Below are 14,841 nucleotides of genomic sequence, written 5' to 3'. Positions count from 1 at the left end.
TCACTGGAATGAATTGAGATGGTAAACATACCCAGGAAGGAAGCATGTTTGATTCCAAATCCCATATTTCCTGCACTCTATTTGAAATCATGATGAAGGAGTGTTAGCAGAAATAATAACAGTAACACCTCACATCAGAACAGAATCATAGAGCCAGCCTTGATGGCCTAGTGGTTAAAGTTCAGCACATTCTGCTTAAGTGGCCTGGGTTTGGTTCCCGGGTGTGGAACCATAACCACTAGTCTGTCAGTAGCTATGTTTTGGCAGTGGCTCACACAGAACTAGAAGGACTAACAACTAGAATACACAACTATGTACTGGGGATTTGGGGAGGAAACGAAAAAGAGAGAGGAAGATTGGCAATAGACATTAGCTCAGGGTGAATCTTTCCCAGCCAAAAAAAGAGAACAGAATCATACAATATCAGAGCTGAGAATCCTGTGAATTCTCCCTGTGAATCAGGAAGGCACTGTCACACTCATCTGACAGATAAGGAAGTGAACTCAGAAGAATTAAAGTGGTGTGCTCAAATCACCTTTTTAATAAGGAGTAGCATTAGGACTTGAACACAGATCTTCTGATCTCTGTGATTGGAGAGCTTTCTGTGCCATCAAACTTTAAATGGCAGAAGCACCTATCTTCTGCCTATTTTACACTCATATAGGCTAAGAAGGAGAAAACATTCTAGTTATGCTAAAGTGGCATGGTAAGGTGAAAATTTATGCAATTTATACATCACACAGATACTGCTACCAATATAAATACAGATGGGGCTCACAGAAGTGCCTACAAAAGAAGTCATCACATTGTCTTCATGTTTGCATTAAGCCGATGTGATATAATTAAGGCGACACTCCTGGGGGACAGGAAAAGGATGTGATGAGTTACATCATCCCAGAGAGTCAGCGTCAGTTCATGCGGGACATATAACAAACACTTCTTAACGACAGGTGTGTAGAAGCTCATGAAGCACTTTTAAATCGCTCATCTCATCCTTGAGATAGAGGTAAATACAGGGTCAAGACGGGAAGGTCCCTAAGTCAGCCTTCCTTATCTCATTACACCTGAGATCGTCACTGAATTCTTCCTCCACGTGGCCTTTTTCCTAAGAGGTTTCCTGTTCCAAAGGAACAAAGAGTAATCACATCAACATCTCCAGCTCTCTGATGAGTCAGGAGAAAGGTGCTCTTCCTGCTTGCAAAGCGCCTTTCCAAGAAGCTCTAGGATGTTCTTCTCAAACAGGTCATTATTTGTTTAAGCACCACACCTAGGGGTACCAGACCTCTAACTGCCATTTTACAGGTGAAGAAACAAGCCCAGAATGGTTCATGGAACTCACCGAGGACACAGAGTGACTCACAGGACCAGTACTGGTTACTGTGTCAAAGGGTCCTTGCTGTCTTGGTAAAGGACTGGGAAGTACTCTTACTGCTTGGTGGCTGCTTCCGATCCTGGCCTGCCTGCTCCAGCGTGCCTGTCTGTAATGAAAGGATGCTGTATCCTGACTCCTTCTTCCCCAAACAAAGGGGTCTGCTCTTCACTCAGAACAGTGGTTCTCAAAGTGGGGCATCTATGAAGTCCTTTCCTTTATCCCTGGTCCCCAAGATCTGGCACAGGGCCAATAAATGATGCTATTCAGGTGACAGCCATTGGGGGATAAGAGTATAGCTTTCAGGTAGGAATAAGGACTCAGTAGCATTAGTCAGCAAATTATCTTCCTCCCTCCTCATTCACTATCTGTCATTCACTCATAGCAGAGCTGTGGAGCCAGACCGACTGGGGTTCAAATCCAAGTTCTACCCATCATTTGCTGTGTAACTTTGGACAAAGCATTCGACTTCTCAGTGCCTCAACCTTCTCATCTATAAAATGGGAATAGTAAGATACATCTCATATGTGAGGATTAAATGAAACTCTGTGTAAAGCACTTAGCACATAACAAGCTTTCAATAAATGTCAACTCTTACTGCAGTTATTATTACTATGTAATAGATCTCATTGTCAGATTTTGCCAGAAGCACCATCAGGAACCCACTAAATATGCATTTCAGTTACTTTTTAGAACAAATGCCGTCCTCAGTTGCTGACCATTGTTTTCCAGTACAGATGCAAGATTTTCCACTAAATTTGCTTAATGTCTCTGGGAGTGAATCAAGGAACAATTGGGGTGGGCTAGCAACTACTGGAGAGACCTGGCTGTTCTTCTTTGTTAGGGGATTAGAAAGAGCCCCGCAGGCGGAATGGCAGGTAAAAGCAGAGAGAACCAAAGGTGAGAGAGGGCTCAGTCACTCCCTGGAGGCGTACCAAGGCCTTGATCCCCGGGATGTTTGCTAGAACCAATCTCACCGGTTCTACGGTGTCAACCAAATGGTAACTAAAATCACTGAATTGCTCTCACTGGAAAGAAACTTCGGGGTGTCTAGTTCAAGCCCTCCCTGCCATCACTTTTTTACAGATGGGAAAACTGAGACTTGGCGATGGTGGGTGACCTGCCTGCGTTCTCCATGCCGGACCTTCAACCTTAGCCTCTTGACTCTGACCAGGCTCTCTGTTGAACTCCACTGTGGGACAGCCTGGAAACGGAGGCTGCTGCCAATCCAGCACTTTATTGAGGACTGGCCCATGGATGAGACAGCTGCCGCCTGGACTCTGCCTGCGACAGCCTTGCTAATCATCTCTGGTGACACCCAGCCTGTAATCACGCTTGAGAAAGACACTGCCTTCCAACCAAACGTTTGGTGTTGGAACCTCAGCACTTCTTCCCTGAGAAGAAACAGTCTCAGGGGCAATTCTAGACAAAAAAATAATGTGGAGAAAGATTAAGTACAAAAGATCATAAAATAAGAACTAAAATATTGTTCAAGATAGCCCCAGTGGAATATAAAACATACATGCCAGGTGAGGCAGAGATTCAAGTTAGAGAAGGCGAGAGCAGTGATGATGTTCAAAGACAGCCTGCATTAAGACCTCCAGAGGGCTTGTTTATACCACAGATGGCTGGGCCCCACTTCCTAAATCTCTAATTCAGTAGGTCTGGAGGTGGCCCAAGAGTTTGCATTTCGAACAAATTCCCAGGTGATATCGATGCTGCTCCTTAGGGAGCACACTTTCTGAACCACTGGGTTGGAGTGAAATAGAACCAACATTGTGTTTGGAATAAAAAGAAGAAAAGGGTAATGAGAGGAGCCAGGGAGGAGAGTGACCTGTTAGGTGGGTGCTGATGAAGCAGATCTGCGTGGGGTGGGGTGTGGTCCGGGTGGGACGTACGTACTCCCCAGGAGTGTTTCCAGGCACTGAAGCACCCTCCCCAGAGAATCAGGAACCCGTAAGTCTATGACTCACACTTTTCCAAAACCCTAAAAGACTGACAAGGGAACTAACTCCCAGGCCAGCCTTATAATGTGATTTTTTTAAGGCCCCTCCTTTAGCTGTATCTCCCTACCTGCACAGTGATGCTCATTCCTCCTTTTTTTTTTTTTAATATTTCATTTTTCATTTTTCTCCCCAAAGCCCCCCGGTACATAGTTGTATATTTTTAGTTGCGGGTCCTTCTAGCTGTGGCATGTGGGATGCCACCTCAACATGGCTTGATGAGCAGTGCCATGTCCGCGCCCAGGATCCGAACCAGCAAAACCCTGGGCCGCCAAAGCGGAGTGCGCGAACTTAACCACTCAGCCACGGGGCCGGCCCTCATTCCTCCTTGATGAGGAGCACAGCCTTCCATCCAATAAGAAGGCACAAGTCTTTTTTTTTTTTTTTTTTAAGACAGGTCTTTGGCTGAGGAACAGGTGACAAGCTCACTCATATTAAATGTAATCAGTTAAGCAGCAAGTATAAATGATGGTACTGAATCTGTTCCCATTTTGATTGGGAGGAAGTTTAAAGCAGAAAGGCGTCTGATTTCGAGGGAAGAGGAAAGAGTTGGTCCGCTGGTGGAGAAGGAGACCCGAAGCAGAAGCTGGACTTCACAATCATCCCAGCGTGGCTGGACCAACAAAAGCCAGGTACTGTGTTGTCCCTGGGAGGAGTCGGGCCACCTAAACTGTAGCGTGTGCAAAGATTCTGTATAGGTAACATGGCCCAGGACAGTGCTTTTACTGAATCAGACCTCAGCTTCCTAATCTGGAAAATGAGGAAACTGACTAGATTTCTCTCTAAAATCTCTTTCAACTCCAACTTCTCTGTTTTTATGGACACCCTGAAGGGCCTCCAGGGTAAATCCTCACTCACAAGATCAAAATAGCACAGGCTGTTTGGGGCACATTTTGTACCGAAAAGATCTACCGCAAACCACAAGGCCAGGGAGCACAGAACAGCAAATTTCATTTCCTTCGGGCGTCCAAACAAGGATGAATATATCAAAGCAAATCCTGCGCTAAGCGAGCTGTGCAAACACTGTCTAGAGTTACGATCACCTATTTTCAGCTCACAGGACAGATGCTGAAGCTGCCAAAGTGCCACAGGCTTTGGGTGTACAGGTCTACAACATGAGAAAAGACAAGGTTCCTCTGGGTTTAAAAGTATTTCAGGAGGCGTCAAAAGTGCTATCAGAGACATCTGCGGCTGTAGAGGAGGCTGCTTTCAGCTAAGGGGCTTGTAAAAGATTTCTCAACAATATACATTTATTGAGCCCCAACTGCATACCAAGCACAGCTTAAACAATTGTTCGTGGTGGGTTAGTTTCTCGAGCTCAAGGACCATGTAACTGAAACAGGTGTATTTCTTCAAAATGAAAATGTTTTATTCTATGTGTATAGCACAGATGTGCACGCACACACAAAGTCTCCAAAATATGTTAAAACTGAAGCTATCCGACCTTATTTTCCTCTTCTTCTGTTTCCTCTCTTTTAGCCAAATGCATCACCTTCATTTCTGCCTCTGTCCCTAAATTTATGCTATTCCTTTTCAAGGATATGCTCTCTTTTCCTATATAAGTAAAGAACTATCTTCTTCTTCTTTCATATTTCCCAAAGTGTCTAGGACAGGGCACAGGGTAAATGATACTCAGTATAAGGCTCTGGGTTTCCACTTTTGTTTTCAGCTGGACAGAAAGAAACTTTAGCACAATAGAGAATGCAAAACTCAAGTCTCTGGTCTTGGGCCTTTGGTGGCCGCCTACCCATCCAGGTTGCACGTACTTGGCAGCACTTCAAAGTGTTTCTGCCATTGCCTTTCTATTAATATGAAAGAATATTTGGACCACCTGTGTGTGTTTGGTTCCCATGGATAAGAAATGTTAAATAATGCTTCCTTCAGAAAGAGCCCACCCCATTCCTCACAGATTGTGTATACAGCAGGAGTCTGGCATTAGCTCAAGCTCTGTCTGCTATCAAGATCCAAGTGGGTCTGGGCAGTATGGCTCAGACAGGTGGATGGGGCCCTCCAGGAGTCCACTGACTTTTCAGCAAAAGAGCCAGACCACGAGACAAGAGGGAAATTAGGCCACCGTATCTGGTCAGTCCCAAGGACAAGGAGCTGAATCTGAAGGAGCTGTGTTCACTGAAGCTCTGTGAGGCAAGGAGCCAGAGGCAGCTCTGCTGTGGGGAAGAGGTGACAAGGCATACACACAAAAAGGGAATACTGAGAGCCTCAGGTGCAGTGATACACACACACACACACACACACTCTCTCTCTCTCTCACACACTCACACAAACACCGAGAGACAGAAAAGGTCACAAAGAACAGCTGTTGAGAAACATCCAAAATCACTCCAAAATAAGCACTTTTGGGGGGTCAACTGTCCCTTACGGGTACTCAATACACTTACATCCAAATATTTAGGCCACCTTTTGTACCCAGTGTAGACACTGATTTTGTGATGTTTGTGTGTTTATGACTAACGGAATGCAAGTAAAATGAAACCCTGGGAGAAACTCAAAAAACCTAAAAGTCTATATTTCACTTATGACTGTAGAAAACAAAAAGGTTTGTCAGGGATACATAATAAAATGTTATTTCACATATCTGATACCACCCTCAGGAAAAGACACAGCTAAGAAGCTACTAGATAACTGGCTTATTTCAGGTTCACAGTTCCTTTTCTTACATAGCTACTCTGACCCTTGCACATACTCAATACACTGAGAGCTAAGTTTCCAGACTACGTGTGTACCATGGAAGTCACTGGACACCTTGATGTATGTTTGTATTTAACAAGGCTTTCATACACCTAACCTCATGTATCTAGACCCACACTTATCTGGGTCCCAGGTCACTCAAATAAATGATTTGAGGATCAGAAAGAAGAGAGGCTAAAGCAGAAGCAAAAAGCCAGCATCAACAGCCAAGAAAGAATCATGTCGAGTGTGAGAGAAAGACTCTAGGTGGTACCTCTAGAGTATGCAGTTTTCTATGTGAGACCCAGAGAGGTTCTTATCATAATAAAGCCACAGTTCATGTGCCTGGCACATTATGGCTTATCAATTACCACCATACACTTCATCTTATTTGATTTTGCAAACAACCATGAAAGATAGTTAGGGGAGAGATGATTAACTCCTGTCTACACATGACAAGAAAGAGGCTTACTCTAGTGATTGGAATTGCTCACTGAGAGTTTGTAAGTAGCAAAGCCACACAGCCCATCTAGAACTTAAGATTTCTCACGTATCAAGACTCCACACTTGAAAGAGTATATCCAACCTCATTAATAAGAATATTTCTGCATGGCAGTAATCGTTTCATCAATAGTTGTATCTGTAGTGTTATTTGCATATTTATGTTTTTCAGGGGTCCTCCATTATCTTACACACACCTCAAAGACTCCATTTTCTCTAGAACTCCCTATTTTGCTAGGGTGGATGGGCAGGTATTTAAATGCTGCTGGTGATGATATAGAGAATCTGGTAACTTACCAAACTCTATTTAGAGCCCCAGATGCCTAGAATGGTTCCAAACACCTGTGGCTACTTATGAAATGCAGCACTTATTAAACCAAAGACAGCATCTTCTAAAGATAACGAGATAACTAAAGATCTCGTCAGCTCTCAGGCACATTCTGCTGACAGCTGTCATTTGAACTGTAGTGGCACGTGGCAACAGCTAAAATGTCACACTCAATTAGGCTACCAGAGGCAAGGTAGGGAAGCTGACAGTGGACTCTTTGGAAATTATTAAGATTCTCTGGGACCTTTGAAAGACTTCTCTCCATTTAACGTCACCATGCTAGGGCACCTGCCTCCAACATCTTTCCATCCCAGCATTTGCTTTATTGTGTGCAAGATGCTAGGAAGCAAAGCCAACACGACAAACTCCCACTCTAGGTACCAAGAAGTAAATAATAGTTGTGTTCTGTGAATTGGTGGGCTGTCCTTCTTGGTTTTTAAGTGAGGCCATGGCATCTGTTTAAGCTTAGATTCTGCTCCTTTGTGACTCTGATTTATATCGCAATTATATCTGCCCTGGGTTATCTGATAAATCAACTACTTGGTTTGTTCCTTGAGAAAACTTAAAATGCCCTGCAAACCAGTCCCCATTTATCAAACTTACAACTTTCCCACTGATTACACAATAGAGGGACAAATATTTGATTTGATTTCATGGCTATTTGATTCAATTGCAGTTGAAGTTCTCAATTTCTTTGTTTTAAGGGAGGCGTTGCAGACAGAAAGAGGAACCAGCCCAGAAGAAGAGGTGTTCAGATTAAAACAATGATGAAACATGCATTTTAATAAAGGGACATACAGTAAACCAAAGAATAGGAGTTTGTGTTAGTTTGATAATTGAAAAACAACGGTCTGAATGTACTCAATACAACTAGTTGGTGCTACTGAATGAATAAAATTAAATACCATGTCTATGTTCAGAGAATCACAATACTTTACAATCCTTCCTGGGTTATTATGGTTATTTCTAAAACTCTTTTCCATAAAAAAAGTATAATCTTTCTTCCTCCAGTTTTTTTCTTTTCTTTTTAAAAAAATTTATTTATTTTCTTTGATTTGCTGCAATGATCACATCATCTAGTTCCCTAAATCTTCTCTGAACATTTAACATGAAGGATAGAGAAGCTTTTACCCCAAACCAAACTCAACCAGTGAAACTTTCCGCAACGCATCATGTGCCAACGACTCAAGTCCAGACATTGCATTGGTGTGGAATTAGTTCTATTTCATGAGCTTAGGGTGTGACTTTCATGACCTGAGAATAAATCCCATCTGTTTTTGTAATGCATCACTACATTTGAGTTCTATATTGCAGATCTGTTGAACTTTTACTTAAATTAAATGTATATTCTGTATATCTTGAATACATAAGTTGAAGGTCAGGAGGTAACCATTAAAATTAAAGAAAGGTAAAGTCTTAGATTAAGAAATCAGTAGCGAAAAATTCAAATCCAGATAATAAAGCATTATTTGCACTTGAGGATATGCATGTTTCCTTCTTCATGTTCTTTAATATTATTTTATTCCCCATGGTTCTTCCAAACCTCTTATTAGTATCATGCAGTTGATTCCATAGTAAACATCAATGCCTCTGATCCTTCTCTTGACCCCAGTCCAGGAAGCAACATGAGGACAAGGGTGTCCATCCATGGCATTCACTGTTGTATCGCCAGGGCCTAGCACCACTCCCCAAACTCAGCATACACACAATGTGGTAGGTTCAAATCAGTAATCATTTCAGTGCTTCCGTCTTTCTCTACTCCCTCCTTCCTGACCCTATCTCCATCCACAAACACAAACATTCTCTCTCGTCGTCATCATTCCCTACTAAACTAGTTCCTCTTCCCAAACATCTGATTTCTAGGAATGACTCTGCAAATATTCCAGCCACCCAGGCAATATTCTTAGCCACCTTGGACTAAGAAGTCCTTAGGGACAGAAATTAGGACTTAATATTCCGTATCCCCAGCACTCTGCATAGTGCTGATAGAAACTCAGTAAATGCTTCTCGTCCTCAAGTTTCTTTCATCCTCTATGTTTAACCTGTCATCAAGTTCTGTTGTTGACATCTTGGAAATTTCTCTTGATTTGCCTTCATTCCCCAGCTACTTTTCCAGTCCAGAGTCTCGTCATTTAGTGTCTGGAACTCCACTCTTCCAACGCATACCTGCTGCCCAGCTCACCTCTCCCACGTAATGACATACAGAGGCTCCCTTTTAATTTTGACACGCCACAGGTCCTGAGTCCTCTGTGCAGCAATAAAAGCTCTCTGTGAGCTTCCCTCCCTCTGCCTCTCCCTCTCATCAACCACACTGACCCCCATTCCCAACTCCAGGCTCCTGCTCCAATCCAGCAGTCACACATCCTATGTCTGTCTCGTTTCTGTCTCTTTGCCCTCGATATTCCCAGGGCCAGGAATTCTCTGCTTATTCCCTTCAACTTCTATAAAGCCTACTCATCTCTCCTCAGGTCCCACTTCACCATGAAACCATCTCCTTCTTTTCTAGGTCACAGGGATTTCTCCTTTCTAAAACTGTTTTTTTAATTCTCCAAGGTTCTTTGCAATATTTTGTTCAATAGCCCTCCATTTGTTCCTGGATTCTTATTCTATTTCTCTACCTCAAATGTCATCTTTCTGAGGGCAGGAATCACGCTATTTACTTCTTAATGTCTTATTCAATACAAACAAAAGCTGGCCCCAGAGGCTCGCGATAAATATTTGTAGCTGATTAACTCAGATAAAGTATTATCAGCAGGCATATGTACAAAAAAATTATTCTGGGAGGAAAAGAGGAAAAAGGACATATCCAGTTTCTCCAAAAACTGCAGGAGAAACTGTGCTGTCTATATACCTAAAGTATGTAATCTTAACTAATCTATAATAAAATGTTAATGGCACTTTAAAAAAAAAGTTCATATACACTGCCTTAAATCTTGTTCAAATCCATCCGTTAATTGCAAGGCACTGTGATAGACCTTGTGTTTTGTTTGTTGCCAAGTGAAAAAGACAGCTCTGTTGCTACAACATCGTAGACCCGTGGATTCAAAAGTCAAACAGAAAAATATGCTTTTGATGTTGTTATCATTACTAGTTAGAGCCATAGTAAGAGGAACAACGGCCCTCATTCTCTCTGCCTGCTTATACAAGGGTTATTTACCATTTTGCTAGGCCTTGCATTGGTGCCAAGTGCTTCACAATATCACTTTTATCGGTCACTCACCACAGCACCATGTGATGCACAGGAATACGATGGCCCCTCTTGAACAGAGCGAATGCCCTCAGGAGACACAGAGAAATTATGTGAGGGACTTTTCTGCTCTAAGATAACAGAGAGAGTCAAAGCTTGAACTCAAAGCTCTGGTGTCCTGCTTAGAGCCCTGGGAAAATCTACAAAGGTCTTCCTTCAGTAAAGCTGAGAAACATTTGTTCCCCAGCTCATTGCTTTAGGTTAACTCTCTGGCGATACTAAAAATCAACTCAACCCAACAAATATTTACTGGGTGCCAAATAATGCTAGAAACTGTGCTAGACAGGGGCTATAGTAGTGAATCTGACACACCTGGCCTCCCTGATGGGGCTTGGGGTCTAGACAGTGGCTTACAAAGGAGGGGCCTAAGACCATCCTTTGGGGTGCAGTTAGAAAATACCAGAATGTCTAGATTTATTTTATCTCACCTTTGACAGGGTTTTTTTAATTTCTATTTTTTGTGTGTGTTTGTGATACACATAATGCATGAGGACAGTAGTACATGTGTGTAACTGTGAAATGAATATGCTCATCTCGGGGGAAATCTATGGTCAAAATATATTTACAGATGCAAATGGGCAAGCAGAAACATTTGGAAACCAATGGACTACAGGACTATTTGGACTTTCCTGAACATGCCATGACATTTCACATCTTTGAGTCTTTCTACTTGCTATCTTGTCTGCCTAAAACACACCTCCCCACCCCCACTGTACCCTGAGTGAACTCCTTCAAAACACAGCTCAGCTGTCACTTGCTCAGGGAAGTCTTCATTATCCACCTCCCCCAGGCAGTCAGTGACTTCCATACGGTGCACCCATTGCACCTTGTATACCCTTCTCTTGCAGAAATTCACACTGCACTGTAATTGTCCACTTTCCATCTCTGGCACTAGCTAGCTGGACTCTCTGGCTCTGAGGTCCTCAAGGGCAGGGTTCAAGTGGTTTGCCTATTTTTCTCAAGGGCTAACACGGTGCCCGGCACATAAGAGACTCTCACAATTTCTGTGAGAAATTTATTCACAATTTTGTTCTTTCTAATTTCAATTGACTTGAAGAAGACAGAAGTTTCACATGAGCAATCAAACAGAATGCCTTTTACTTCCTCCCTCCTCCTCGTATGGAGTGGCAGAGGTGCTTTGCAGGGAAGGATGTTCATGCGCGAGACACTAGGCTAACAACATTTGACCCCTCCAGTGAAGTGGAAAACTCAGACCTGGGATGTGAGAAAGCTAAATATTTTAAATTTACCAGTGAGGGTGGTAAATCTTGAACTAAAGATGGAGACTAAGTCCTGCTAAACCTGAGAAGAACAAATCAGAAATGCAGAGACACTGTGTTCAGGTGGGAAAGTCTTGTGAAGATCCCTGAGAGACTGAGAGGAAAGGAGCTCAGGACTGAGTTACAAGCCTCAGGTGCTGTCTCAGCTCTACATACACTAACCACCTGGGGCCACTCAGTCTCCAGAGAAGGAGACCATCTTGATTCCTCATAACTACTTTCAAGAGTTGACATGATAAAGTAGGCGGTAGGGAGGAACCAAGAGTGTCAGTTAAGCATCCTTGCTCTGGCACGAAGTCAGATGGCCAAGCAAGAGTGATTTAAAAGGACTGGATTAGATTATCACTACGGTCCCATCAGCCAAAAATTCAACAACTTGGTTATGCTGATGACATGGAGATGGTATAGCGATCAAAAATGGTACGACTAATCCTTTAGGAAGACCTTCACTAAGGTGCGACTTGGAGAAACTACGTTAGTTTTCTGGACCTCTTCCAGTCAACAAATATTAATTGAACACCGAGTATGCATCAGGCAGTGTGCCAGGCACTGGGAGGGCAGGAACAAGACAGACATGGACCCTGCCCTCATGGAGCATGCAGTTAGTAAACTTCACTTTCCTGTCTCTAACATGTAAAGGTTCTTACATGTCTAAAACCCTGAAATGTGACAATTCAGTGTCAACTCCAAAGTGGCATGGCCCTCAAGATTTCCTTTCCAATTTCATATACTTTAAAAAACTCCATTTGAACACATCAGAACCACAGAGCTTAATTTTAGCTGTAAAATAATCCCTCATTCAATTTAAGAGATCTATATTTTAAGCTATTACATTTATTTCTTTATTTTAGCTCATATCACTGAAAACTACTTCAGGTGCCCTCATTGGGGCATCAGCATTACAAAGCTGAGTTTGGGATTTGGAATCAAAAATCCTAAATCTAGGGGCCGGCCTCATGGCACAGTGGTTAAGTTCGCACGTTCTGGTTTGGTGGCCGGGGGGTTCACCGGTTTGGATCCCAGTTGGGGACCTACACATCACTTGTCAAGCCATGCTGTGGCAGGCGTCCCACATATAAAGTAGAGGAAGATGAGCATGGATATTAGCTCAGGGCCAGTCTTCCTCAGCAAAAAGAGGAGGATTGGTAGCAGATGTTAGCTCAGGGCTAATCTCCCTCAAAAAGAAAAACAAAAAGAAAAAAAATGGGGGCTGGCCCAGTGGCGCAGTGGTTAAGTGCACATGTTCCGCTTTGGTGGCCCAGGGTTGCCAGTTTGGATCCCGGATGCAGACATGGCACTGCTTGGCAAGCCATGCTGTGGTAGGCATCCCACATATAAAGTAGAGGAAGATGGGCACAGGCGTTAGCTCAGGGCCAGTCTTCCTCAGCAAAAAAGAAGAGGATTGGCAGTTGTTGCTAGCTCAGGGATAATCTTCCTAAAATAAAAAAAATCCTAAACCTGAGCTCTGCTTCCATCACTTAGTAACTGTATGTCCTTGGCCAAGTCACTTAATCTCTCCTTGAGCTGCATTTATTTTGCCACTTAGCAAATTTTTATTCCATGTCACCTCTGTACCCATCTTGTGCCAAACACTGGGGACATACTAGTGAACAAGAAAGTAGGACAGAGCTTCATGTAAAGCTCCTCACCTCTAAATTAGGAATCCAAATAATCACTCAGATTCCTCTTAGCTCACAGGCTAACGATCAATAGAATGTTAAGGATCAATAGAATGATGCACATAAAATCTCTTTCTCAAATATAAGATGCTGTTTAAATGTTAGCTGGTGTTCGTAATTTGTATCATAAACACTTACCATAAAACTAAGATAAAGGAAAGAAGAACTGTTATAGAAAAAATGGAATTTCCTTACATAGTCATCTCACCCAGCAAGTGTTCTATATGATTCTACAGACCAAAGGTGCACAGTATGACCCACTTCCATTTTTTCTGAAAGCATTCAAACCACCAACTAATAGTTGCTATGAATCCATGAGGCTGAAATCATCATATTTTTCTAAGAGCATCTGTGAAAGCTAAAAATATTAATATGTTTGTGTGTCATCTTACCTGCGATTGCATAATCACCCGACTCTAAAGTGGGATTTTTGTTTGGACCTAAATATTTAGCAATTTTAGCAGCATACTAAAATGACAGACTAAAATATAAAAAGACCAAAAATGTTAACTCGCTCATGATAGAATTGCACAAATGTCTTAAAGCTGCAAACAACCAAATGAAATCAGTTAAAGAAAACACTCTCTGCTTCTTATTCCCAATCTAAACTCCAAAGCATAGGGAAGTTCAATTCCTAAAACCTCAGAGTTTTCCTATTTTTAAGGGAAGACAGGGAAGAATTTGAAATTGCACTACTTGGAAACTAAAAGCAATTTCACTCTCCATAAGGGATCAATCAACAAGCATTTATTTACATTCTATCCTATTCCTAGAAGAGCGGAGATGCTATGACAGTTACAAAAATAGAGTAACATACACCATCTATATAACAAATGTGGTTAGAAGTCAAACATGTGTACATATTAAAGCTCATACAAATGTGAGGGATCATAAGACGATTATTCCATACCTAGAGAATTAGCCTTTGTTTATACTTTGTGACAGGCAATAATTTTATATAAATATCCTCAACACTGTGCTTTTAGCAAAATATGGGGGCGGGGAGGGATTTTACTGCAAGGATATAAAAGCTCTTACAAATTCAAGGGAAGGCTGAAGAAGGAAGCTTAGAAAACACAGGACCTGTGTACCTCTGAGAATATTAAGAAAGCAGGGGACTGCTAGAAGGATTTAAAATTAGATAGGCAAGAAACTTCCAGAGACATTTAAGAACTTCTAAAAGACGAAGACCATAAGATCTTGAAAGAAGCTAGCAAGTTTCTCTGAGCTATATAGTGATTCCGAGGGCACAAATTACGTTTTAGAATAGATTTGCGATTTTTTAAAAAAAGTTTTACAAAGCAAAAGCCATTCCAATCACCACTGACAGAAGACTCATCTGAAAGCAGATACTTTATTGAACTGAGATTCTTGACTAACAATTTAAATATATGCAGATTCTTGCACAGAAGTACAACAATAACTTCTACAAGCCTGTGTTAAGTGTCCAAATGAGTGCATGCACGCGTTCTTAGTTCAACTGAAAGACCACTTTTCCCGTTCAAAGAAGATATGGAAATGAACGAGAAGAGCAAGAAATTCCTTCTTGAGGCTTTATTCAGTTCCTAGATTAGGTCCTCAGACCAAGAGCAAGAATTACCAGAGATGAGAAGAAACTCCCTTTGTAAGTGGTTAAAGTGCAGACCAACTAAATAATAGCAGGGTTCTAGCATCATTGCTGGTCCAATGGTGTGAAGAAGCCTGAAAACATAACATCAACATGCAGCTGCTCAACGTGTGACAGAAGGA

The 14,841-nt window shown here is 42.1% G+C and overlaps 1 protein-coding gene and 1 long non-coding RNA gene across 3 annotated transcripts in view; one reads left to right on the top strand and one right to left on the bottom strand.

The window, feature by feature from the left end:
* DEPTOR (DEP domain containing MTOR interacting protein) overlaps positions 1-14,841 on the bottom strand; it is a 143,489-nt gene that overhangs the window by 109,105 nt on the left and 19,543 nt on the right. The gene's annotated exons all lie outside the window — the stretch shown is intronic.
* LOC111775012 (uncharacterized) lies at positions 3,654-7,795 on the top strand. The gene is made up of 2 exons (XR_002810441.2): positions 3,654-4,004; positions 7,591-7,795. It is a non-coding gene; the product is annotated as an uncharacterized lncRNA (long non-coding RNA).

This window comes from Equus caballus, chromosome 9, assembly GCF_041296265.1.
Source record: "Equus caballus isolate H_3958 breed thoroughbred chromosome 9, TB-T2T, whole genome shotgun sequence".
Taxonomy (NCBI): domain Eukaryota; kingdom Metazoa; phylum Chordata; class Mammalia; order Perissodactyla; family Equidae; genus Equus; species Equus caballus.
The sequence above is the reverse complement of the archived record's forward strand: the minus strand, read 5'-3'. Positions and strand labels throughout refer to the sequence as shown.